The sequence below is a fragment of the Ovis aries genome, chromosome 21 (assembly GCF_016772045.2).
Source record: "Ovis aries strain OAR_USU_Benz2616 breed Rambouillet chromosome 21, ARS-UI_Ramb_v3.0, whole genome shotgun sequence".
In the NCBI taxonomy this organism is placed as follows: domain Eukaryota; kingdom Metazoa; phylum Chordata; class Mammalia; order Artiodactyla; family Bovidae; genus Ovis; species Ovis aries.
Genome location: NC_056074.1, coordinates 11,448,135 through 11,475,702, shown reverse-complemented (window position 1 = coordinate 11,475,702; position 27,568 = coordinate 11,448,135). Strand labels below are relative to the sequence as shown.

General features: G+C 43.4%; 1 protein-coding gene across 38 annotated transcripts in view; it reads right to left on the bottom strand.

Moving 5' to 3' along the window:
* Positions 1-27,568, bottom strand: part of DLG2 (discs large MAGUK scaffold protein 2) — a 2,369,976-nt gene that overhangs the window by 354,680 nt on the left and 1,987,728 nt on the right. Inside the window, exon 1 of one of the 38 annotated variants that reach the window (XM_042238136.2) lies at positions 18,753-18,802. The exons of the other annotated variants lie outside the window; for them this stretch is intronic. The gene's annotated coding sequence lies outside the window, so the exon portion shown is untranslated. Of the gene's footprint in view, positions 1-18,752; positions 18,803-27,568 lie in introns of those variants that run through there. 38 annotated transcript variants of the gene reach the window in all.

Below are 27,568 nucleotides of genomic sequence, written 5' to 3'. Positions count from 1 at the left end.
GTGATCCACACAGTCAAAGGCTTTGGTATAGTCGATAAAGCAGAAATAGATGTTTTTCTGGAACTCTTGCTTTTTGATGATCCAGTGGATGTTGGCAATTTGATCTCTGGTTCCTCTGACTTTTCTAAATCTAGCCTGAACATCTGGAAGTTCACAGTTCGCATACTGCTGAAGCCTGGCTTGGAGAATTTTGAGCATTACTTTACTAGCGTGTGAGATGAGTGCAATTGTATGGTAGTTTGAACATTCTTTGGCATTGCCTTTCTTTGGGATTGGAATGAAAACTGACCTTTTCCAGTCCTGTGGCCACTACTGAGTTTTCCAAATTTGTTGGCATATTGAGGGCAGCACTTTCACAGCATCATCTTTCAGGATTTGAAATAGCTCAACTGGAATTCCATCACCTCCACTAGCTTTGTTTGTAGTGATGCTTCCTAAGGCCCACTCGGCTTCACATTCCAGGATGTCTGGCTCTAGGTGAGTGATCACACCATCATGATTATCCAGGTCATGAAGCTCTTTTTTGTATAGTTCTGTATTCTTCTGTTCTTCTGTATACTTCCCTGGTGGCTCAGATGGTAAAGCATCTGCCTACAATGTGGGAGACCCGGAGTCAATCCCTGGGTCAGGAAGATCTCCTGGAGAAGGAAATGGCAACCCACTTCAGTATTCTTGCCTGGAAAGTCCCATGGATGGTGGAACCTGGTAGGCTACAATCCATGGGGTCGCAAAGAGTCAGACATGACTGAGCAACTTCACTTTCTGTATTCTTGTTACCTCTTCTTAATTTCTTTTGCTTCTGTTAGGTCCATACCATTTCTGTCCTTTATTGTGCCCATCTTTGCATGAAATGTTCCCTTGGTATCTCTAATTTTCTTGAAGTGATCTCTAGTCTCTGTTACCCTGCTGCTGTTACCCTTAGCAATACCACATTGCCTGTGTCCCTGTGGATTTTCCTCCAGGTTTTAGCAAACACGCTTCCTCCAATCATCAAGATTTTCAAGGTCACTTTGATTCTTATTTCTGTCTCTGAGGTTTGACTTTGTATTAGTAATCTTTGCTCAAATAACATTTTCAGAGGCATTCAAAAACAATTTACATTATTGGTGTGACATTTTAAAATACCAAGTGTGACAGTCTCACATATTTATTATTTACATTTTCCTTCTCCAGTTTTAATTTTCTCTTCTTAAAGCATGGACTGGGAAATTGGATGCCATTCATTTTTATAGAGATTAAAATGATAATCATTGATAACAGCATCAAGCAAGCTCATATATATATATGAGACATTTATATATTATCTTGTTTAATTCTCAGGAGGCTGGGATTATTTTTCCAACTTTACAAATAAGAAAACAGAGCTCAAAGAGAAGCACTAACTTGTTCAAAGTTAAATAGTTGAAAGAGGTTAAGGATTTAAAACAGACTACCTAAAACTCTTGAACTCTTAACTACCAATGCCTACTGTTTTGTTTGCATCAGGTGGTCAAAATATTGAAGCTTCAACATTAGTCCTTCCAACTGGAAGGTGAATTCTGATGCTAAAGCTGCTCAGCCTTCTTTATGGTCCAACTCTCACATTCATACATGACTACTGGAAAAACCATAGCTCTGACTATATGGAGCTTCAGCTTCAGCATCAGTCCTTCCAATGAATATTCAGGGTTGATTTCCTTTAGGATTGACTGGTTTGATCTCCTTGCAGTCCAAGAGACTCTCAAGAGTCTTCTCTAGCACTACAATTCGAAAGCATAAGTTCTTCAGTGCTCAGCCTTCTTTACTGTTCAACTCTCACATCCGTACATGACTACTGGGAAAACCATAGCTTTGACTATATGGACGTTTGTCAGCAAAGTGATGTCTGCTTTTTAATATGCTGTCTAGGTATGGTCCAACTTATAATGATCAGATCATATAGGACAGAAGCAAAATATGTAGGCTAGAAAATTCCACACATTGCCATCTCCTTATCTAAACAACTGTCATTAAATCATAGAAAACAATTCTATTTGTTATGATATCTTTTTCACAACTATGTTGGTGATGGATAGAAATTTAATGCTTCTAGTTGATTTAAGCAGTTGTAGGATTTTTTTGTTTATCTATTTGTTTGTTCAGATGATAATGTGAAGGCAAATGGTGGACCATATTCAGAGTCAAGCTTTTTCTTTCTGTTTTTAAAAGATGAGCACTACTTGCATTCCATCCATGAAGACCACCGGCCTGGGGTTCCATGGAGTCCCTGAATAAATGATTCCAGGTTTTCCTGAGATATTTATTTCTTAGTATTATACAAAGAATGACATCAGAATAAGAATTTTTAAAATGGGAAGAGCTTTCGTGACCCTCATGGACCCCTGATGTATGACGTATAGCTTTAAGCTGATTCAACCACATTGTTCTCCTACCATGTTGACCTTTTTCATTTCTCTGATTCAGGCATTTCTGTATCCCTGCTCATGCTTTTTTTCCTACTGAGAACAAAATGTTTTTATCTCTTCCTGACCCAGAAGACTTCTCTGAGTCCTTAAAGATTCAGTCTGTAGAGCTTTTGATCTCTCTGTCAAATCTGAGTAAGAGCCTTGCTGGGTATTCTTGGTTGTAGGTTTTCCCCTTTCATCAAATACATTTAAATACATCATGCCGCTCTCTCTGGCTAGCAGAGTTCCTGCTGAAAAATCAACTCATGGCCCTATGAGAACTCCTTTGTATGTTACTCATTGCTTCCCTTGTTGCTGTTGGGCTTCCCAGATGGTACAGGGGTAAAGAATCCGCCTGCCAATGCAGGAGATTTGGATTCCATCCCTGGGTCGAGAAGATCCCCTGGAGTAGGCAATGGCAACCCACTCCAGTATTCTTGCCTGGGAAATCCCATGGAGTAGAGAAGCTTGGTGGGCTACAGTCCATGGGGTCGCAAAGAATCAGATACGCACACACTCACCCTGGCAGGCAGAGCTAGTTCTTGGAGTCTGGCTGCAGGGCCCAGGGATCCCCACACTCATTTAGGATCATTGGTGGGGAGGATGGCCATTTCGTGACACAGTTGGGTATTGGCCCAGTGTGTCCAGAAGGTCATTGGCCTGCTAATGGGCAGGGCAGAGCCCAGCTGGAGCCAAGGTAGGATCTGGCTTGCATTGTGGGATGGTATTTTCTTGCTGTCTGCTGCCCAGCTGGTCTACAGGTTTGTGCAGGCTTCCTGGGCAGGAGGGGCTGGTGCCTACTTATAGGTTGTTGGGGCTTCCTTGGTGGCGCAGGTGGTAAAGAATCAGCCTGCAAAGCAGGAGACTCAGGTTTGATACCTGCAATGGAAGAGATGCAGAAGACTCAGGTTCAGTCCCTGGGCTGGGAAGGTCCCCTGGAGGAGGAAATGGCAACCGACTCCAGTGTTCTTGCCTGGAAAGTCCCACGGACAAAGGAGCCTGGTGGGCTACAGTCCATGGGATTGCAGAGTCGGGCACAATTTAGCAACTGAGCTCCAGGCACAGGCACTGCTGATGGGTGGGGCCGTGTCCTTGCTCAGAAAGGTTGTTTGGCCTGAGGCGCCCCAGCACCTGCAGGCTGTTGGGCGGGGCTGGATCTTGGCACTAATGAGCTGGAGGGAGGGTCCCATCTAGTCCCACCTCCGCCGCACTGATGCCTGGGTGGATGTGCTCCCAAGCATGGCTGCCAAGAGCCCCTGGCCCCAAGGAGAGCCAGGCAGTGCCCCTCTGCTTCTCAGAGAGACTCTCCAAGACCAGCAGGTAGGTCTTGACCCAGGCTCCTATCAAATGACTATTTTTCCCTTGAGTGTGCCCTTTGAGGATGGAGCCTCTATTTCCTCAGTCCTGTGGGGCTCCTGCAGTTAAGCCCCACTGGCCTTCAAAGCCAAATGCTGTGGGAGAAGGTGAGGGCGGGATGATTTGAGAGAATAGCATTGAAACATGTATATTACCATATGTGAAACAGATCGCCAGTCCAAGTTCGATGCATGAGACAGGGTGCTCAGGGCTGGTGCACTGGGATGACCCAGAGGGATGGGATGGGGAGGGAGGTGGGAGGGGGGTTCAGGATGGGGAACACATGTATACCCATGGCTGATTCATGTTGATGTATGGTGAAAGCCACTACAATATTATAATTAGCCTCCAATTAAAATAAATTAATTTAAAAAGAAGCCAAATGCTCTGAGAGCTCGGCCACCCTGATGTCAGAGGGCCCCCCCCCCCCACCATGCAGGAGAGCCTGCTGTGTGGGGCTCGGGGCTGTCACTCCTGTGGGAGAAGAACAATATGAGTTTTCTCCAGTTTGTGGGTCAGCCATGCTTGGGGGTGGTGGGATTTGACTGTATCGTGAGTCCCCTAACTCCTGCCCCTAAGGTTGTGGTTTCGTCACGTCTTCAGTTGTAGAAAATCTGTTCTCGTAGGTTCCAGTCTTTGTCACTGACGGTTGTTCCGCAGACAGTTGTGGCTTTGTGTGCTCCAGAGGGGAGGGAAGCTCGGGGACTTTTCTGCCCTGCCACCTCTCCCCTGAGATGCACCTGCTGGACTCGAGGAATGTGCTTACTTGTGGGCTCCTGAAGGTAGGAGCTTGTTGTGTTGGAACTTTAGTCTCTGCATGTTGTTGTTGTTTAGTTGCTAAACATGTCCTACTCTTTGCGACCCCATGGACTGCAGCACGCCAGGCCTCCCTGTCCCTCACTATCTCCCGGAGTTTGTGGGTGTGTGATAACTCCAAGAGGGGAGTGACTGAATGAGCAAGTGAGTGAATACCATACTCTCACTACATTATCTTAGGCAAATAATCAGCCAAGTTGATTTGACACTGGCATCACCTGATGAACTCACTATCTTTCAGGAAAATCCATTTGGGGTCAGCTGTAGTGAGCAAAAAAAAAAAAAAGTTCTTTGTGTTGAATCTAAATAATCTTGCTGGTATGTTTCGCTTTCTGGTTTTCATTCTAACCTCTAGGGGAAAAAAAGCAAAACTGAGAAGTGAAAGTCATTTGGTCGTGTCCGACTCTTTGCGACCCCATGGACTCTACAGTCCATGGAGTTCTCCAGGCCAGAATAGGGGAGTGGGTCGCCTCTGCCTTCTGAGGGCTCACCAAACATTCTGCCTTTTCTGTGACTGCTGCTTTTCCATGGTCCTCTTTCTCAAATGTGAAGATGGTTTTTCCTTTTGTAGGTCAAATGACCTCGTTCCCTTCTACTTCCCTCCCTAGCATTCTCACCAAGTGGCCATTTGTTTCTGCTTGCATACCCCCAGTGACAGGGAGTTCTCTTTTTCTAGTCTGTGCCACTTTGAGATGGCTCTTTTGAGTATTACTTCTAGCATCTTACTGTGATTTAATGCCTCATCCGAGACTCAGCTGAGTGCAGGTGAGGTCAATTATGGTCAAATGGACGCTTTTACTCTATTACTTTGATGTGCACCTGGTGTAGTGGCTGTCTCTGGGCTTCTCAGGTGGCACTGATGCTAGAGACTCTGCCAGTTCAGGAGATGCAAGGACGTGAGTTTGAGCCCTCGGTTGGGGAAAGCCCCTGTGTAGTATCTCCAGCTAAACACAGTGCTGATAAAACATCCATTTCTTTAAAATATCCACTTTTGTCATTTCCTTTTCCCACCTAAGGGAAGGGCTGAACTAGAGTAACACATAGCCATCGTCAAACAGTCTCTCACTTGGTGGAGGGCAGTGACAGGTAAGGACACAATCAGCACCGAGTGGTCACGAGCTAGGATAGGATAAAGTCAGAATGCTCTGGGACCCAGAGGAGGGGCCCTGCTGAGGTATGAGGAGGCATATAAAGGTTTTCTGGAGGAAGTGACATCAAGAAATGAGATCTGGATGAATTATCTGGGTGAAGATGGGCTGGGGTGTCCACAGAGGACTGCGGGGAGAGGCATGGGCAGAGGAATGGCAAGAGTATTCCAGACAGAGAGGGAGACACACGCGAGGGTCTGGAGGTGAGAGTGGCTGGCACATTTGAGGCAAAGAAAGTAGTAGTTACTAAAGGGCAGAGAGGAGAGGCAGGATAAATGAAGGGGATGTTGTTGTTTAGCTGCTAAGTCATTCTGACTCTTTTGAGACCCCATGTAGCCCACCAGGCTCCTCTGTCCATGGGATTTCCCAGGCAAGAATACAGGAGTGGGTTGCCATTTCCTTCTCCAGGGGATCTTCCCCCAACCCAGAGATCTGACCCAGGTCTCCTGCATTGCAGGTGGATTCTTTACCATCTGAGCCTCCAGGGAAGCCCAAGTGAGGGTGGTGATGATGATAAAGAGGAAGGATGGTGGTAGTGGCTGGCGGTCCAGTGGTTAGGGCTCTGTGCTTCCACTGCAGGGGGCACGGATTTGATTCCCAGTTGAGGAGCTAAGATACTGCATGCAATGCGGTGAGGCAAAAAAAAAAAAAAAACCAAGATGGTAGTGGTGATAAGTCATACATATATACTTGCTCTGTGGCAGGCACTGTTCTAAGCATTTCCTATATATCAATTTCCTTTACCCTTATAAGAGCTCTATGAAGTAAGAACACATAAGAAAGTGAAGTGTTAGTCACTTAGTCATGTCCAACTCTTTGCAACCCCATGAACTGTAGCCTGCCAGGTTCCTCCGTCCATGGAATTCTCCAGACAAGAATACTGGAGTGGGTTGCCACTCATTCCCTTCTCTAGGGGATCTTCCCAACCCACTTCAGGCAGATTCTTTACTGTCTGAGCCACCAGGGAAGCCTAAGGACACATAAGTGCCAATTTAATAGAGCAGGGGCCAGTAACCCCCTGTGAGGAACCGGGCTGCACAGCAGGCGGTGAGTGGGGGGGTTAGACTGCAGCTCTCCAGCTCTCATATTACCCTCCAACCTTCTGTGGAAAGACTGCCTTCCAGGAAGCCTGTACCCTGTGCCAAAAAGGTTGGGGACCACTGTAACAGAAGACACTGGGGCAAAGGCAGATTCAATACTTGCCCAAGGTTTCACTGCTACTGAATGGCAAAGCCAGGAATTAAACCCAGGCAGTTTAAGGGTCAGCATTCCTAACCATGATCTATTACGTGAATTTACAGTTGATCTTGACTGAAATGGGAAGCTTAGAATTGAGGAATGTTGTTTCACCGTCACTCCTGTCCCCCCGGAGTGCTTGCAGCTAGAGAGAACACAGACAATGTTCTAGATGCACGTGCATCGCCTGCTCCACTAAGGGTCTCCAGGTTGAACTCATCCCTTTGCAGATGCCTCTCAGAAGGCATCACTGCTTGTGGCTGCTGAAGTTTTCCATCCCAACTCCTGTCGTCCACCTGCTCTGAAAGCAGTCCTGGGAAGAAGGACACTGGGTTTAGATTTGGGAAGGCCACGATTCCAATCTTGGTCCCGTGATTTACCATTTCTATGACCTTGGGTAAATTACTTAATTCCTTTGAGCTTCAGTTCCCTCATATGCAACTAAGATGCATGAGTGCCCATGTTAAATCGCCTCAGTCGCGTCCAATTCTTCTCAACCCTATGGACTGTAGCCCGCTAGGCTCCTCTGCCCATAGGAGTCTCCAGGCAAGAATACTGGAGTGGGTTGCCACGCCTTCCTCCAGGGGATCTTCCCCACCCAGGGATCGAACCTGCATCTCTTATGTCTCCTGCATTGGCAGGCAGATTCTCTACCACTGGCACCACCTGGGGAGCCCCATGCAATTAAGATATTAATCCTTACTTTGCTGGGTTGTGGTAAGGATGATTAAGATTATGCAAATAAAGTACTCAACAGAACACCTGGAACATTGGGTCGGTGAATATCCATCATCTATTAAACACGGACTTCTCAATGACTTCTATCAGCACTAATAAAACCAAAGAATAGATTTTGGTAGAAGATTGCCTTGGAATAAGAGTAGCTAAGAACTACACATTTAACTTAAGTGTTAATTGTGGGGAAGAAAATACAAAGGAATGACCCAGTGGGAAAGGGCTAGATAATTGGCACCAGATTTCAATTAAAGTTAGTCAGGTGCAGAACACGGGGGGCTGTGTGAAGCAAATTATTTCACAGTTGGGGGTCTGGGTGGTCTGTGGCAGGGGGCAGCAGGAAAGAAACTGGGGCAGAATCCAAGTGATTTCTACTTTATGTAGAGAGAACAGGGATAGTAAAACGAGCAGATGTAGTACCAATGAATCAAATCCATGTAGAAGGCACCATCTTTTCTCAAGAGGGGGAAAAATGTCTATTTTTAATTTCCCGAAATGATGTGATATAGTGAGATGGAAATTTGGGTTCTGTTGCTTACTGTGCCACTGACTTAGGTCAGCTAACGAGCCACTGAAGAAAATAGAAGGTGCCAACCCCCCCAATTTCAAGGGTCCCCTGTGGCTCAAAATTCAGTGATTTCCATGGATTAAAAATCACATCTCAAAGTATTTTACAGTTAGTAAATTGTTTTCCCACCTCACTTTTTTTTTTAACTGAATAAGGTGAGATATAAACAAACAAATGTAATAAAAGCATTTACGTGTATTAAGTGATCCTTATCACATACTTGTGAAGGAAGCAAGGAAACTATAAATGTCCCATTGAATCTTGAAGCGTGAGCAGGCTGGGGTGGTTGGCTTAGCGCATGAGAGAGAAGGGGAAAATGGCACCAGCAGAAGTGAACCTGTATGCCCTTTGAGTTTAAGAAATTTTGTCAATAAGTGGCCGGGGAGGGTTTTACAATGGCATTTAACACGATTTGATTTGTGTTTGGGAAGATCAGCTATGACAACAGTGAAAAGTTGGAGCTGGAGAACTAATCAAAAATAAGATAACCAGATGGGAGACGACTGCAGCGTTACACATGGTAGATGATGAAGGCCTGAGTTAGAAAAATGAGAATGGAATTGACGGTGGGAAATAAGCGCAGACTTGAGAGAGGATACAGGGGGAGGTTCTGTATGGCTCCTCTCCTCAAATACTTGTGGGAAGTGGAGTTTAAATAGCGTTTATAGTGCTGAGTAGATGAGAAATGGGAAATGAGAAAGCTGGTTATACAGAGGTGATGATACCATTAATCAAAATGGGAACACAAGGTGGAAAGTGGGTCTGGACAAGAGAATCTGTGTGTTCGTACCTCAGTTGTGTCTGACTATTTTCGACTCTTTTAGACTGTAGCCCACTAGGCTTCTCTGTCCATGGGATTCTTCAGGCAAGAATACTGAAGTGGGTTACCATTCCCTTCTCCAGGGGATCTTCCTGACCCAGGGATTGAACATGGGTCTCCTGCATTGTAGGCAGGTTCTTTACCATCTGAGCCACCAGGGAAGACCCCAGGACAAGAGGATGGTGCATTTTGTTTTAGACATGTTGAATTTGCTGTATCTATTGGACAGCTACAGTTTTACAGGGAGTTGGGAAATAGCCATATGAAGCTTAGAGAAATAATTAATGTTGTCATTTTGTTCTTGATATGCCTAAGGTCAGAACCCTGATCTGACTAGACCTGCCTGTTGTACAATAGGTGAGTAATAAGAGTACTCACAGAGTTGCTATAGGATAGATTAGTTAGAGGGCTTCCCAGGTGGCGCTAGTGATAAAGAACCTGCCTGCCAATGCAGGAGATGTGGGTTTGATCTCTGGGGAAGCTCCCCTGGAGGAGGGCATGGCAACCCACTCTAGTCTTCTTGCCTGGAGAATCCCATGGACAGAGAAGCCTGGTGGGCTACTGTGCACAGATAGTTAATACATGTAAAATACTTACAGGAGTGCCTGGTATATAGTGAGGATATATAATTACTATTACTGACCTCCTCCCCTGATACTCACCGAGTAAGAGGATAACCTGGACTAGTATAAAATTATCTCAAAGACTTAGGCCAAGGAGAAGTGTTAAGATTATAGGCATTGAAAGAGGAAGCTTGGTACTCTGGAAAGCACTATCCTAGGAGTTGGAAGACCTGAGTGTTTGTCTCATCCTACTGTTAACTTATTTCACTTTGGGAAGTGTCTCTATCTTGCTGGGACTCCATTTCTTCACCTAGAAAGAGAACCTCCTGCTAAATATCTGATTTCCCTTCTAGTGACTAATAAATATGTTCTATGCTTAATATGTATTTTGTTGACAGCTTGAGAAAAACAGTTCACTCAGCATTAAACTTTTCAAACACCCTCCAGCTCATCCCAGAGTGAACGAACTATAAATTGTATTTGAAGTGGAAATTTCTAATTAAGTTCCCTTCTCCTCCTGGAGGCTGTTGCACTCGGTTGCGAGTGATAATATTTCTGACAGCTGCTGCATAAAAGCTCAAGACCAGATTCCTCCTGGAGAAGAGGCAAAATGAAAAATTGATACTGTATATTTACATGCCTTAGCAATTAAAATTAACATCCTTTTAAAATTTGGTTTGCTGATGCAAGTAGGCATACATTAAAAAAAAAAAAACACCTTTAAAAATGTTTTGGTTTACCAGGGCGTTTGTAGAGGACTGATCATTTTGGAGTCTTTAATTGAAAATGATAAGGTATAATTTGGCCATCCAAACCCAACTTACTCTAGGGCAAAATGCAATAAATAAGTTTTAGGATTCATATGCTTGGAGTAACAAAGTGACTACCTTTATAAGAATATATAAACAAAAATGTATCTCTAGCTCTGACTTTTCCCTTAAGTCTAGACTTACATAAATTTATTTGCTTGACATCTCCAGTTCAATGTCCAAGATTTTTCAAAGGCACCATGCTCAAAATCAAACTCAATTTTTTCCCCAAAACCTGTTTCTGGGGAATTTTTCCACTTTCAGTAAATAATAATACCCCCATCCATCACTCAAACCACTCAACCAAGAACCTACACGCCAACCAACCTTAATTCTCTCTCCCTCCCACCCCCCCCCCCATATGGTCATCAGCATGTCTGTTTTAGCTTTAAGCAGCATTTTAATTCCATCCACTTTTACCCAACGCCACCCCTACCCCACTGGCCAAGCTGCCTCTCCTCCCCAGGCATCTGCAGTAGTCTCCAGACTGGACTCTGCTCTCACCCTATCGCTCCCACTCTTCTCTATCCATTTTCAACCTAACAGCCACAGTGATCTTTTCAAAATGTATTTCTGATCATGCCTCTTTCCAGCTATTTTTTTTCTCCCATTGGTTTCTTGTTGGGTGTGCGTGCTAAGTCGTTTCAGTCATGACCCACTCTTTGCGACCCTATGGACTGTACACAGCCCACCAGGCTCCTCTGTCCATGGGATTCTCCAGGCGAGAAGACTGGAGTGGGTTGCCATACCCTCCTCCAGGGGATCTTCCTTACCCAGGGATTGAACCCAGGTCTTTTACGTCTCCTGCATTGGCAGGCGCATTCTTTGCCACCAGCGCCACCTGGGAAGCCCAGTTTCTTGTACTTTGAGTAAAATCCCATCATCCAAGCATGACCTCCACTCATCCTGATTCCATCTCATTGCACTCTTTGCCGCCTCCTCTATTCCATAGGCGCAAGGACCTTAATTCTGTTTCACCTAAATCCAAGTTCCTTCCAGCCTTAGGGCCCCCATATCAGCTGTCTTTCTGACTGTGGTCCTCTTCCCCAGCATTTCTGCCATTTGATCCCTCGTTTTCACAATTCTCAGCTTGAAGCCCAGTTCCACAGAGAGCCCTTTGCTGACTACCCCCAATAAAGTAGGCTTCCAGCCTATCTCTAACATCTTGTTTTAATTTCTACAGTACTTAGGCCCACCTGATATTTTGCTTCTTGTTATCTCACGTGCTCCAAGAAAAGCTTCCTGTGAGCAGGGACCTTGTCTCTTTTATATCCCTACCTCTAATACCTGGGGCACTATCTAGATACCTAATGATGTTTCTTGACTTGAAAGAATGATTATAATTATTAGAGCACATCGTTCTTATTTAAACCATTAAAAGTTATTTGACAACCACTTATAGCATACTTACTATGAGCCAGGTTACAGTTAAGAGTCCTTTGCAGAAAGAATTTGTCATTCTGAGGGGGAAAATGGCTGAATAAACTGGATACACTGAATCAGAATCTCTGAGGGTGAGGCCCAAGAATGTTTAAGAACCTGCCTAATGACAGATGGTCAGTCAGATGTGGGCACCTCTCACGGACGTGCAGCTCTTTGTTCTCCCATGCACTCTGCTGGCTCTCTATTCATACTAAATTCGATTTCAGTCTCCAGTTGTGCTCCGATTTTGCTGATTTACAAACTTTCTAGCCCTTTGGGACTCTCTCACCAAGCAGGGCTTGGAACAATGGCTTGGGAACGTCCTTGAAGATGTGCTGTGTAGGGCGTCCCTGGTGGCTCAGTGGTAAAGAATCCTCCTGCCAGTGCAGGAGACATGGGTTCAAGCCCCAGTCTGGGAAGATCCCACATGCTGTGGAGTAACCAAGCCTGGGTGCCACAACTGCTGGGCCTGTGGTCTAGCGCTTGTACGCTAGAGAGGCCACGGCAACAAGAAGCCAGGGCACTGCAACTGCAGAGTAGCCCCCGCTCGCTGCAACTAGAGAAAGCCCATGCAGCAGCAGAGACCCAACACAGTCACAGAAAAAACCACTTCCACTGGGGGCAGAAAAAGAGATATACTTTGGAAAGGAACACATGAACCTGAGAACAATGACCCATACAGTGCACAGCTGACCCGTTCTTTTCAGTCCAGGGCTCTGTCCACCACAGTGCACTTTGTGCGTGGGTCTCTGTCCATACTAGCGTCTCTCAGCACCATGTTGGGCTGAGGGTATCATGATGGAGATGTCCTTGAAGTTCCCACCCCGTCTCAATGTCTTTGAAGACACTGTTGCTGAAGGATCACTCAACTCCACATCACCTAATGGCCAAAATTGCTCAGGCAAAGGGTCAGGGTCTAGGGCAGGAGGCTAAATTTCTGCCCTCAAAAGATCTGCTTCTCCCTTCACCCTCTAAGCTTTCTATTCTGGGATGGGTGTGTGTGTGATTCCAGGCTGACAGACTCCCTTAGGTTATGATCAGATTCGAAGCGGAGGCCTTTCTCTGATGGATGGTGCTAATAAAAGCGACCTACATGTTCAGCATGTACTCCTCTTTGGAATCAGTGTACTGATTGCAAATATTCAATTAAACAAAAAACACAACAACTTAGTTTTCTGGGTTTCTGATATTAAATTCTCACTAAATGTAGTGTTAAAAACACCACTGAAAGGGAATTGATTAAACAAGCTATGAAATATCCATGCAGTGGAATACTATGCAGTCATTAAAAGCAATGACATGTGTCTAATATTCTGATACTAAAAAATACCCATGATACCTCACCAAGTTAAAAAGAAGGGTACAAAACTGTGTGTATATATAACCCTATTCTTAGGAAGAAAATGATCTATAAGCTTCTAGGGAATGCATGAAAATTATACAATGAAATGCTAATGGAGAATATCAAAGGGCTAAGTTTTTGAGGATCGGTGGGGGAGAAATGGTGAAGAAGAGAGAAGGGATTGCAGCTTACTTTATAGTCTTTAGTAGAATCTGAATGATTTTTGAGTGAGCATGTATTATAAGTATAACTTTAAAGTTATTGAAAAAGTTTTAACTATTGAATTTGAGGTTTGTGTTACTTTGACAATAAAAAACAAAAAAGGGCTACCAAGGCAGATTAAAAATACAGTAATGTTTATAGGAAAACTGAGTAAATTTGAATAATCAAATTTTCCAACATTATATGAATCTATTCAATAGATATTTGCTGAGTGTGCCTTCATGGTACTAAGTTTGAGGGATGCATTGGTAAAAAAAAAAAAAAAAAGCCATAGTTGTGCACTCAGTAAACTAGAATCTACCAGAAGTTCTTAACTGGGTATGGAAATGTTGGCGAGAGGCAGATATTTTTTGTTCTTAAAATGTTAGAGTTTGGAGTCAGCGTTAATCATGCAAAGCTCAGGCATGTTAAGTCCTGCGAACTATAGCACAGTCATGCACAGTGAGAAGCTCTTCCTCCAAAATGCAATAGCACCTGCCACAAGAAATACTGGATCAGCACCATTTTTCGTGTAAATATGCTAATTCCAAATGAACTTTAATGAGATTATAGAGTATGTGAAAGAGATTCTTGGTTTTCTCCCTCCCAACCCCCCCACCATTGGTTGACCTCCTTAATAAGCATTAAAATGAGTTTAAAGGAAGGAAAAAACTGTCTTGAGAGCTGTACCTGTCAAACAGTCCATTTCTAAAGCATCTGAAAGGCTTGTGCAGGAATGAGGTGCTAATGGAATTATCTTGGTCAAAATCTATTAATGCAAACCTCAAACTCTGGCTACTGAATGCAGTACTCCCTTGCTGTTTGTTTCACTACAGCTCCTCAGGATAATGATATCCTTTTGTGTTTGGGCTCATGTGTATCTTGTATCAGATGACTGTTGTCCATGATTACATCTTAGCATTTATCTTACTTATTCATCACCTAAAAATAAGTTCATCATCTCATGGTCTAAGAGCACTCAGAAACAGTTTTTCCAAGTTCAGGCAAACTGTGTCAAGGACTCTTAAATCCTCTTTTCAATTGTTTCATCAGTCAAATCAGAAAGAGATCTGCAAAGACACAAATGCTGAAAATTGAACAGTTTCTTACCACTTTGGTTGAGAAATGATATTTATTAATCTATTTTCCTTTCAAAATATCTTTGAGTTTTTGTTCTTTCTCTTCTAATTTACTACTGTCACCCCAAGTCTTGATCTGGACTATTTTGCCACAAACTCCCTCCCAACTATTTTGAAAAATTCAAACTACAGAAAAATCGAAAGAACAGTACAGTGAAAATGCATATTTTCATCAAGTTTTAACAGCTGCTAATATTTTGGCACATTTACTTTCTCTGCCCACCTGTCTTTCTCTCAGTTGTTATCTCCCATCTATCTCAGAAGACAGAGGAGACGCATACAGAAACACACATTCTTATTCTGAACCATCTGAAATGTGTAGCAGACACTGGGCCATTTCCAACCTAACGTACCAGCAAGGTATCTCCTCAGTGTGAAGATATTTGCCATATAACCATTGTTACACTTGATCCAATATACTGTACCTATTCAAATTTCCTTAATTGTCCTCAAAATGTCTTCTATAGTTTTTGCCCCCCTTCAATCAAGGAGGATCAAAGCAAGGTTTACTCACTGTATTTGATTGTTACTGTGCCTTCAGTAATTATTAATCTAAAACAGTACCTTCTTTTTTCTTTAATGACATTGCCTTCCCCCTTTTATTCTTCCCTTCTCCCTTCCTCCTTCCCTGCCTTTCCTTTCTTGCTTGCTTTCTTTTTTCCTAACAGTTCAGGCCAGATGCTTATAGACTGTTCCACATTCTGAATTTGTCTGTTTCTTTCAGATCAGTATCAGGTCAAACTTTTTTCACAAAATCTTGAGTAATATTGTTTACTCAGCATCACACTCTGAGGACCAAAATGTGAGACTGTCTCACTATTGGTGATAAAGTTCGGCTCTTTGGTTGAGGACCACCAGATCTCTCTATTCTAAAGGAATCTTTGTAAACACAAATCTGTGATTGGTTGAAACCATGTGAATATCCTCTTTCCAGTAAACTTCCATCTCCATTTTTTTCAGCATCTACTATGCTTGTCTGAAACAATTATTTTATTGAGGGTTGGAAAATGGTAATTTTCTAATCCTCTTTTTTCCCCTAGAATCATTACCTGGTAATTTAATGACTACCTGTAGAAAGATTACCTAAGGAAAAAGAAGAAGGTACTCAATTTACTTGCTGTTCTTATGTGTTATTTTAATTTTCACCCTCCTTTAATGTTTTATTATTATCTTTTAAGGCATAGAAATAATTCAGACATTTCAAATAATGAAAACAATACCAAAGAATGACAAATAAATTGAATATCTCCTTTCTAATCTAACTTTCAGGTAGCCACTGATAATAAATATGACTTCTATACATTTTTCTACACATACAAAAATATCCCCAGCTGTATTCCTGATGCCTAGAATACTACCTGATGGAATATACTATATTTATTGGAAAAAATTTACGTATAAGTGGACCCAGGTAGTTCAGGTGGTGCTAGTGGTAAAGAACCTGCCTGCCAATGCAGGAGACGCAGGTTCAATCCCTGCTCGGGAAGCTACCCTGGAGAAGGGAACAGCTATGCACCCCAGTATTCTTGCCTGGAGAATCCCATGGACAGAGGAGCCTGGAGGGCTACAGTCCATGGCAGTCACAGAGTTGGACACAACTGATCAATTAACACACACACACACACGTAGTTCAAACCCACGTTGTTCAAGGGTTGACTGTATATAGGTACAAAAGCACATCTATTTATCTCCATATAAAGTTATTTTAAAAAATACACCAAATGACACAGTGTTAAATAATTTGCTTTCTTTGTCCATTAATATTACCTTTTCATGAATAAACGTTACTAACTAGACTCCAAGCCTCACAAGGACAACCCCAGCCATCGTCTTAATCCTCATGTATTTCTAGGATGTGGCACAAATTCCCTTCCTCACAGATTATTATGGAGGTTGACTGCAATTACATGTGCAGGATAAATCTCTTTTCCCACTGAAGATGCCTTAAGACTCCTATTCCTCTAAAAAAAAAAAAAAGCATTATTCATCAGCTTACCAAAAAATTGGTTGTCAATTGCAGTGGCTAGTAATGAAAAAAATAAAAAAAACAACTAGAAAAGGAAGTGATGAGAAGAGAATGAGTGGAGGAGACATGCAGGACTCCGACAAGAGACAGTCAGCTTTCCCTAAAGGGTGGAGTTTTCTGAGCTGCAGCAGCAATGTGGTTTTTTTTTTTTTTTTTTTTGGTTATACTGTTTCCAGTGGCAGCAGCATGCACAACCTTAAGTTCCCGAACAGGGATCGAACCTGTGCCCCCTGCAATAGAGGCGAGCAGTCCTAACCACTGGACCATCAGAAAGTCCCTGGAGCTGCCGTCTTGAATGTGGGAAGTGCTAGCTGGACCACACAAAATATAGCCTTAATTCTGAGGCAATGATTTCATTACAAAGTTTCTTAATCTGGAGAACTAGAAGAAGCAACAGAGTCAGTTCAAAACTCTTCTAAAAAGACAAACTGCAAAAAATCAAGAGAGTGAGGAGGAAGGACTTCTGGAATTACCTGTGCTTCCTCACTCCCTTTCTTCCTTCAAGCACACATCAGAGCCTCAGAAATTAGCCAAGGCTGTGTGGAGCCTTTTGCCGTCAATCCCGAGTGAATATTTTAAGTATCAGAAAATTTTCCATTTAAAAAGTCAGGGAAGTATTTTCAGTCCTTTAAATCTTTTCTAATTACTAACCAATTCCCTCCTTCCAGCTCTCCCAATTTAGCTCACAGAACGAAGCTCCCAACAGAAAACAACTCCCCAGTGAAGTCTGAGTTTCCATGGTTAGTTGCCGGAGCTCTGGATGTGAACAAAGCTGAAAAGCCACACTCCCATAGTTAGAGAAAAAAATACATCAAGAAACCGGGTTTCACTGCCATGGTGCAGTTCCTAGCACAAAGTAAGTACTCAGTTAATAAAGGGAGGGAGGGAGAAAGAATCAAGAGATGAGACAGAAAAGAGAGAGGGACTAAAGAGGGAAGAAACCCAGTGAAATGGACTTTCCTTAAACAGCGACCAGAAATGTAAATGTGGGAATTTACTAATAAAGAGAATACAAATAACGGACTAATTGAGCAAGCGGGTATTGCGCTGGGCTTGTTATTGCATGTCCTCCCAAGACCTTCGCTGAGCTTAACTTTTACGATGAAGAAACTGAGGCACAGGGACATTAAAAGCTTCCAAGCCGGCTGGGCTGGGATAAGAGCTCCAGCCCGTGATAAACACAGACTACCTGCTTTCTCCCCTACACTCAGGCTGCAGCTGACACTCGGTGGCAAGCATCTATGCCAGATGCTGCCCAGTGGACGCCTCTCCCCCACCCCCCATCCCTTACACCACGTGGCGCAGAGGACGCCTTCTAACAGCTGGCCCAGCTCCTGTAAGTGCCTGCCCTCAACCTTGGGCCACTCAGCCTTCCCATTTTCTCAAACCACCCCCTCCAAGCATGCTCTCACAGTCCTGATTTCCAGGGACTGCTCCTTTCAGCCCCAATTATTCAGAGCATCTCCCCACCCCCTGCACTCAGTAACTCCCTCACTTTGGGCATTGTAGAGAGCTCAACCTGCCCTCCCACCCGCAGCATCTTAATCAATGTCAAAGCCTTAGATGTTTCCTGTGGCCAAATTCAGCCCCGGGTCCCACCCTCCCCCTCAGCTCCGTCCTTGGACTGTGCTTCACTCTACACTTGGTCTGGTTCCCTGAAAGGCGGGCTGCAGGCTCGGCCACATCCTGTGATTAAGTCAGTAAAGGGTGTGGGAGGCGGGAGGAGGCGAAGCCGCGCTGGAGCTGCCTGAAACCCCAACTCTCAGACTTCATCCACCGCCCTGACAGCCGCCAGCATCCGAGAAATAACACACAAGATACCCCTTGCTGTTCTTGGCACTGGGCTTCAGTGGAACCCAAACATGGAACTCCATGTCCTTTCAAATCTCCTTCCGCTCTCTCGTTTTCCTTTACCATTTAGTCTTGCGTGCAGCTTTCCGTTGCAGTTTTCTCTTTTGCCCAACACCTAGCCACCTGGGGAAGTGACCACATCCACGCTCCGCGGAGGCGGGCTCCCCAGGATCTCCGCTTTGTCTTGCCCTCCTCCCTTCCCCATCCTTCCGCTCGGGGTCTCACCTCCGCGATCCTCTCCTCACCTCTGAGCAGCTGCATCTGCGACCGCCTCCCCGCTGCCTCCCGCTTCCTTACCTTTCCTCTGCGGCTCTCTTCCCGCCGCCCGTCTCTCTCGCCTTTCTCCTACCCCCTCCCTCTGACCGATCGGTTTTCTTACTACATCCGTTTTTTCTCTTCTCCCGTCGATTTCTCCTGCTCTGTTGGAAGCACAGCCTACGACTTAGCTTGTTTGCCACCTAACGCAGACTTTCTGGAATTGGTTGCCCATTTGAAGTCCAAACTGACTTCCTTCTTCCAGAGCCCTATAATTATGCTAATAAAAAATAAAAGTTTTCTCATTCCCCAAATTAATAAGACCGAAACATTGAGTTAGCTCTCAAATATAGGCAAACCAGAGGAGCTCACTCTCGAGCTGAAATAAAGTTCTTTGCTTCTACTTTGAAATGTCATCTCAGGCTGTCTTGTTTATATTTGATGTTCTGTGACTCTTAAGTCAAAGACAAGCCTGAAGTTAGGGTTTTTCTGCATTGGGTTTCTGGGGAAGCTCCCTAGGCTTTATAAGGCCATGGAGCTGCTGAAAACATTAAAAAAAAAAAACCAACCCACTTGTTCTTGTCTAATGTAGAGCCCTACTGTAAATCAAGGAATTGATCAAACGCTCATACTCCTTCTTAAAATAGCCGTTACATGCTGAATGTTTTAGACCCCAAGTTTTCCTTCTCACTTTCTCCTTTTTCCTTACTAGCACCAGCCAGTCATCAGCAGCTTAACTCTAAGCTTCTGAGCGTGTGTATAGTTCAAGGTTTACATCACCTCTATGGCAACCTTCATTTCTTACCCATCCTTTGCCAACAACTCATTCCCTCATAAAAGCGTGAAAACATCACTGCATTGATGTGATTTTAGTATGAAGCTCAAATACAAAATACAGGGTTGACAGAAGCACTTGGGGAAAAGTCACACTGGAGACATGAAATGACTGATAGAAAACCATGACTATTAGATCAGATTACACAAGCTTATCACCTATTTGCAGGGAATGAGCCAGTTCTAAATATTGCTTTTCTTCAAAGTCAGGTATAATAAGAAAGGGAGGTAAACTAGGAAAAAGGTGTCCTCCCCGCAATGAATAGGAGAGAAAATAAATGTGCATAAAATGATAAATCACTAAGAAAGCATGTGTAATTGTACAACATGTTTTTTCAGGGTAATGTATGTAAAAGTGTCCTATGTATGAAAAGTAACATTCTTGGTTTCGTTTTTGCTGGCCCGTGGGTGTCTGGCCATGTAAGTTTCCTTTCTGTGGTATTAATCCACTTTAGGATTAGTAGACGGGTGGGGTTCTCAAAACAAAAAGCTTGCATTTGACTTTCCACCATCTAGAAATTCCTGCCTCATCTTGATCTTTATTAATTGCTGTGTGGAAAAAGTAAACCAATTCACTTTTATATTTCTTTAAAGAAAGTAAATTGTTCTGCAATTATTTTTATGTGTGTATATCCATATTCATAGAATGTATGTATATTCACACATATATCCAGGGTATCAAAATATAACTTGTTGTTCAGTTGCTAAGTCATGTCCATCTCTTCGGGACCCCATGGACTACAGCATGCCAGGTTTCCCTCTACTATCTCCTGGAGGTTGCTCAGCCTCATGTCCATTGAGTCAGTGATGCCACTGAACCATCTCATCCTCTGTCACCCCCTTTTCCTCCTGTCTCAATATTTCCCAGTATTAGGGTCTTTTCCAATGAATCAGCTCTTCGCATTAGGTGGCCAAAATAGTGGAGCTTCAGTATCAGTCCTTTCAATGAATGTTCAGGGGTGATTTCCTTTAGGATTGACTGGTTTGATCTCCTTGCTGTCCAGGGGACTCTCAGGAGTCTTCTCCAGCACCACAATTCAAAAGCATCAGCCTTATTTATGGTCCAACTCTCACATCTGTATATGACTACTAGAAAAATCAAAACTTTGACTAAATGGACCGTTGTCAGCAAAGTGATGTCTCTGCTTTTTAATACACTGTCTAGGTTTGTCATATTTTTTTTCTTCCAAGGAGTAAGCATCTTTTAATTTTATGGCTGCAGTCACTCTCTGCAGTGATTTTGGAGCCCAAGAAAATATAGTCTGTCACTGTTTCCACTTTTTCCTCATCTATTTGCCATGATCACTGCAGATGGTGATTGCAGCCATGAAATTAAAAGATGCTTACTCCTTGGAGGGAAAGTTATGACCAACCTAGACAGCATATTCAATAGCAGAGACATTACTTTGTCAACAAAGGTCCATCTAGTCAAGGCTACGGTTTATCCAGTATTCATGTATAGATGTGAGAGTTGGACTATAAAGAAAGCTGAGCTCAGAAGAATTGATGCTTTTGAACTGTGGTGTTGGAGAAGACTCTTGAGAGTCCCTTGGACTGCAAGGAGATCCAACCAGTCCATCCTAAAGGAGATCAGTCCTGGGTGTTCACTGGAAGGACTAATGTTGAAGCTGAAACTCCAATACTTTGGCCACCTGATGCAAAGAGCTGACTCATTTGAAAAGACCCTGATGCTGGGAAAGATTGAGGGCAGGAGGAGAAGGGGATGACAGAGGATGAGATGGTTGGATGGCATCACTGACTCAAAGGATATGGGTTTGGGTAGACTTGGGCAGTTGGTGATGGACAGGGAAGCCTGGTGTGCTGCGGTTCATGGGGTCGCAAAGAGTTGGATGCAACTGAACTGAACTGATTTGCCATGAAGTGATAGAGCCAGATGCCATGGTCTTAGTTTTTTGAATGTTGAGTTTTAAATCAGCTTTTTCACTTTTTTCTTTTGCCTTCATTAAGAGGCTCTTTAGTTCCTCTTCATTTTCTGCCATTAGAGTGGTGTCATCTGCATATCTGAGGTTGGTGATATTTCTCCTGGCAACCTTGATTCCAGCCTGAGCTTCATCCAGCCTGGCATTTCACATGATGTGCTCTAGATATAAGTAAAGTAAGGAGGGTGACAATACACAGCCTTGTCATACTCCGTCCCCAATTTTGAACCAGTCCATTGTTCCATGTCTGGTTCTAACTATTGCTTCTTGGCCTGCATACAGATTTCTCAGGAGACATATAAGGTGGTCTGGTATTCCCATCTCTTTAAGAATTTTCCAATTTGTTGTGATCAGCACAGTCGAAGGCTTTGGTGTAGTCAGTGGTGCAAAAGTAGATGTCTTTTGGAATTCCCTTCTTTTTCTATGATCCAGCAGATGTTGGCAATTTGATCTCTGGTTCCTCTGCCTTTTCTAAATCCAGCTTGTACATCTGGAAGTTCTCAGTTCATGGATGGGGTTAGGATAATTCACTATTTTAGATTAGTGTTTTTATGTCCCGATAGGTGGCATAATCCAGGGATGAGTTTATTTTCAAGAATACTTAGTGGATGCGGCTCTAGCTTCCTCACTAATTAGCTTTGGAATTTTGGGCTTTAGTTCCTTGACTCATTAAACAAACAAAAAAATATGCAAGGGAACCCATGAAGTCCCATTCAGAGCTATGACTCTGTGACTCAATCATGTGATTAAAAAAAAAAATATATATATATATATAGTAAGATGTTTGATTCTGCAAAGAGCTATGTACCTATTCTGCCTCCCTCCATTGTAAAAGGCATTCATTTATTTACTCATTCACACATTCATTCTCAAAGCATGTATTTGGGACTTACTATGTTTCAGGTCCTATGCCACGGTCTACAGATACCAAGATCATTTAGATACAACCTCTTCTCTTGAGGCACTCAGGGTCTATAAGAAGATCTCTTACTTTATCAGGTTTCATCTCAAGGGCCTAGCTGTAGAAAGTTAAAATCCCATGCAAAGAACTCAACATATATCCATACTATTAAGTGCTGATGATAACAGAGAAGGCAATGGCAACCCACTCCAGTACTCTTGCCTGGAAAATCCCATGGACAGAGGAGCCTGGTAGGCTGCAGTCCATGGGATCACAGAGAGTCGGACATGACTGAGCAACTTCACTTTCACTTTTCACCATCATGCATTGGAGAAGGAAATGGCAACCCACTCCAGTGTTCTTGCCTGGAGAATCCCAGGGACGGGGGAGCCTGGTGGGCTGCCGTCTATGGGGTTGCACAGAGTCGGACATGACTGAAGCGACTTAGCAGCAGCAGCTGATAATTGGTATTTCACTTTGAAGACCTGTTTTCCTTCCTTCGTTTCCTTCTTCCCTCGCTCTCTTCCTTCATTGCTTTCTGTATCAGTGGGAGCAGTGTAACACAGGGGAAAAAGTATGAGCTTTGCCAGCAGATTTAGGCTTGGAATTGTGGAACTGTCTTTTACCCGCTGTGTGATCCTGGGCAGGTGACCTGCTCTGAGACTCCATTTTTCACATCTACAGAGTGTTTGGGATATTTTCTTCAAAAGAGTTGCAGAGTCATATTGGTTGAGTGAGATGATGCACACAGAAACCTACGGAATGGATGATGGCTACTGCTTTTAAATTGGGAAGCCGTTAAACATCCTTTTTAAGAGTAAACCAACAGAGGTGACTTTTCTAATGTGAACCCTCTAAGACACTTTACATACTATCATCTATGGCCTTAACCTCTGCTCAAGAGTTGTAGGACCAAGATATCTGTGAGGGTTCTGCGGATACTAGAGAAATATGAATCCATATTAGCTTGAACCATACAAAATTGCCAATATTTGACCTGACCTAGAAAAATGGTAATTTTGTATGCATGCACGCTAAGTTGCTTCAGTCATGACCTGAACTTTGAGACCCTGTGAACTGTAGCCCGCCAGACTCCACTGTCCATGGGATTCTCCAGGCAAGAATACTGGAGTGGGTTGCCATGCCCTCGTCCAGGGGTTCTTCCCCACCCAGGGATTGAACCTGCATCTCTTTGTCTCCTGCACTGGCAGGTGGGTTCTTTACCACTAGCGCCATCCGGGAAGTCCAATGGTTCAACCTAATACTGCTACTGATACCGCTAAAAGCACATTTCAGTTTTGTATTTTTTAATGTGAATGGCATGTAAAATGTAAATCTGGGTCTCTTTTGGGTTAGACTGTGCCTGTGTGCTCAATCATGTCTGACTCCTTTTGACCCTGCGGACTGTAGCCCTCCAGGCTCTTCTGTCCATGGGATTTTCTAGGCAAGAATACTGGAGTGGGTTGCCATTTCTTTCTCCAAGGGATCTTCCTGACCCAGGGACTGAACCCATGTCTCCTGCATCACAGGCAGATTCTTTACCACTTGAACCATTGGAAAAGTCTTATTATTTGCTGGTTAAACATATTCAAGCAGTAAAGTTCATGTTATTTGTTTTTACAAAAGAAGAAGCAGTAAAATAAATCTTCTTGTTTTTTTTTTTTTCCAGAATAGTTTTAAAATGTTCCAATTTGAGTTCAATTTTGTGGAAATTTCAGCCCCAGGCAGTGGGGGGAAGGTACATTAAAATTCATAGTTCTTGTTGGATATTAAGTAAAAGAACAAATCTATGACTCTTTAAAGCGAGTGACATTAAGATTGTCAACTAATGAGTTGAAACTTGTTCCGACTGTGATACGTTACTGAGCAAAGATTAGAGGAAATTAGTATCACAGAGAAAGAGATCCCCCTTTTTTTTTTTGCTATATATGTGGGAGAGATGGAGGATCGGGAGCGTGTAGGAGACGTGTGAGAGGGGATGTGGGAGAAGAAGTGTTTAAAATGTTCAGAGGAAACTGAAATGCAGATAGGAAAATGTACGCTGGGGTGCAGGTTTCCAAAACTAGCTGCTCAGACAAGTGCTTCCAGCGTCATCATCAGCCCTAGTAGCTTTTGAGCTGCTCTCTTGCTGTCTGCTGGGAATACTCTGTCTACTCAGGAGCCACAGGGTGATCCTGCCACTCTGGCCTTGGGAAGCTCAATTCAAGTCCTCCTTCTTTTATGAAATCCCCCCTTGTAAGTAAAGGAAATTTACACCCTCTCTCCTCAATATTAAAGAAAAGTACTTTTATTTCTTCTAACTCCCTCCTCCCAAGTGTTTGATAAATGGTTTTATATTTGTATCTAGGAGCAGTGGTGTGGGCTAGGAAATATTTTTATACATCTGACATGGCCTTAAGACCATCTAGTCTACATTTATTGAATACCCATAACCTGCCGGAGGCTGCACCATGTACTGGAATCAATAAAAATAAGGTTTGGGTTTGCTGTCAGAGAGATCACAGCCTCATGTAGTCAACTTTGAAATGTAAAAATGGACTCAGGCGATGAAGGACTCTCCTGCGTTTCAGAAATTCTTTTCTCATGGGGAATGTTGCAAATCCTATAATTTTACCATTTGAGAGTCAGTGCTCTAGCTTTAAGCTTGTTATACTATTAAAATCTCAATGTAGTTGGGATGACACTTTGCCTTTTTCATGATATTCAATTTCAAGGTGAAATGGGGCATCCGATTTCTTTCCAGAAGGGTAGATTTTCACTGAGGGCACACAGAAAGAGCATGGGAACACTAGAATCCCAGGTACACGCAGGGTGTGAGGCGGGGAGCTCACGGACTAAAAGTGTGGGAGATGGTCCAGAGGCCAGCTTTCAGCTGCCAGGGGCCACGTCCCTGGGGTAAGATGGATGATCATCAGAAGGCTGGTGTTCGAGGCTGGCTCAGAGAGCCATGAGCTCTGGGATTGCTGGGGCTCCTGCCCAGGAAGGCAGGATCTCCTCTGTGTCAGGCACCAGGCTGGGTGCCTACACCCTGGCACACTTAAGCCCCCTAACAATTCTTTGACATACAAGCCTGCCCTATTTTGCAGAGGACATTTAGTTCAAGGAGGCCAAGTAATTGTCCAAAGTTCTCAGAGCTAGTTAGCAAGTAAAGCAAAGTTCAGATATCAGTCTCCAAAGCCAACATTTTTCCTTCCTTTTTTTGCTCTTCAAGAAATAAAGGAACCTAGTCAACCCTAAAGGCCAAATGCTCTTCTAGGGGAAATTGTTTTGAATGAATGGCCACTTGAGGACCAGCTTATGACAAGCCAGATGAAGACAACTTGAATGTGAGAACAAATTTTATTTCTGACATTTTCAAGGGTAGAAACAAATGCACTTGATAGGGTCCTTTGAGATTTAATAAAAAAAAATCTCCCCCTCTGCAGGTATGCTCTCTCTTAAGCCCTGTAGATGGTTAGCTGTCCCCTGCTGACTAACTACAATGGAGTAAAATGACACCCTGTTGCTCTGCCCACTTACTTAGTGCAGAGCAGAGCTGCCGTAAATGCTTCATAACACAAGAAAATGGAGCCTCCGCGAGGCTGAGTAATTCATCGAAGATTAGTTATGCATTATGTGGTAGAAACTGGATTTGAAAACTGACCTGTCAGATTCACGAACCCTTGCTTTTAGCTAGTGGCTCTCTGGGTTCTGATACATTTTCTGGGGCAACAGAAATAAATCTACATTCATTTCTACAGAAAGGCCTTGCAAATGCTTTAACAGCCCAACAACAACAAAGGGCAAGCATTTATTAAATCCTTCCTTGTGCCAAACGTGGCATCAAATGTACACGCATTATTTTGACTCTTTCTACTAACAGCCCTATAAATAGACACGGTCATCGTTTTGTGGCTGAGGAAACTGAGGCAGAGAAATAAGTTGCCCAAGTTCACAATTATAAGTCTAGAGTCAGGATCCAGATCCACTTTTTCCCCTTTGTGTATGTACTTTATTTTTACCTTACTGAAGCAGTTATAACTTTTAAAAATAGTACACACATAAACATAGGAATAAGTCAGCCAGAGCAATATAATTAGTATGTATTTAAAGGAATTAGAACTTTTCCCCCCAGCTTAAAATAAGAATTTCTATAACACAGTAAACACCTACATCATAGATTCTTTTGAACCAAATGGCAACTACAAATGTATATATATAAGACGAGTAGCGATATGTTGGAGGTACCAGAAACACCTTGTTTGACACAATCACTTCGGATTGTAAAAAATAAGTATCATCTGACATCTGGATGCTAAATAAAAGACCTGGAGGGCTAAATAAATGGGGGAGTCACTCTCCGCACTTTCCTCTTGCCAATTCTTGGGGTTTAAAGTTTATTTATAGGTTTAACATTTACAGTCCCATACCTACTCTCTCTTCTTCAATAACTTCAAGATGGTAGCTTTAAGAAACTTTAAAGCTTGAACTCTTTCTGAATTTCCCAAGGTATTTCTGCACTCCCCCTCCCCCCCAACTCTGATGAACCTTGTCAAGGTTCTGTATAAGGTCTGTAATATCATTTTCTCCCGTGGTACAAGGAACACTAAGGAATACATCATTCCTTCTATAGAGGTCCTTAATTGGTGGAAACTGGATGTACTGTATTTTTTTTTTCCTTTTTCCTCATTGGCTGCAACACGTGGCATGCAGGATTTTAGTTCCCCGACCAAGGATGTAACCCCACTGCCTGCAGTGGAAGCATGGAGTCTTAAGCACTGAACATCCAGGGAAGTCCCTGGATGTACTCAAGAGTCTGCAAAATACTGTGTGTTAAAAGACTTTGTGTTAAATCAGCTACAGATGGGCCAGTGGCCCAAGAAATAGTTAACTCTTGGCCAGCACTGGGTGAGGGAGGTGATAGGGGCCCTGGCCCTCTGTAAAGTTGAAAAATCCACCTATAACCAATAGTTGGGTCCTCTCTACATGTGGTTCCTCTGTATCCATTGTTTTGCACTCAGGAATTTAACCAATCGCGCATGGATAGTATAGTGCCATCAGTCAGTCAGTTCAGTCGCTCAGTCGTGTCCGACTCATTGCGACCCCATGAATCGCAGCACGCCAGGCCTCCCTGTCCATCACCAACTCCCGGAGTTCACTCAGACTCATGTCCATTGAGTCCGTGATGCCATCCAGCCATCTCA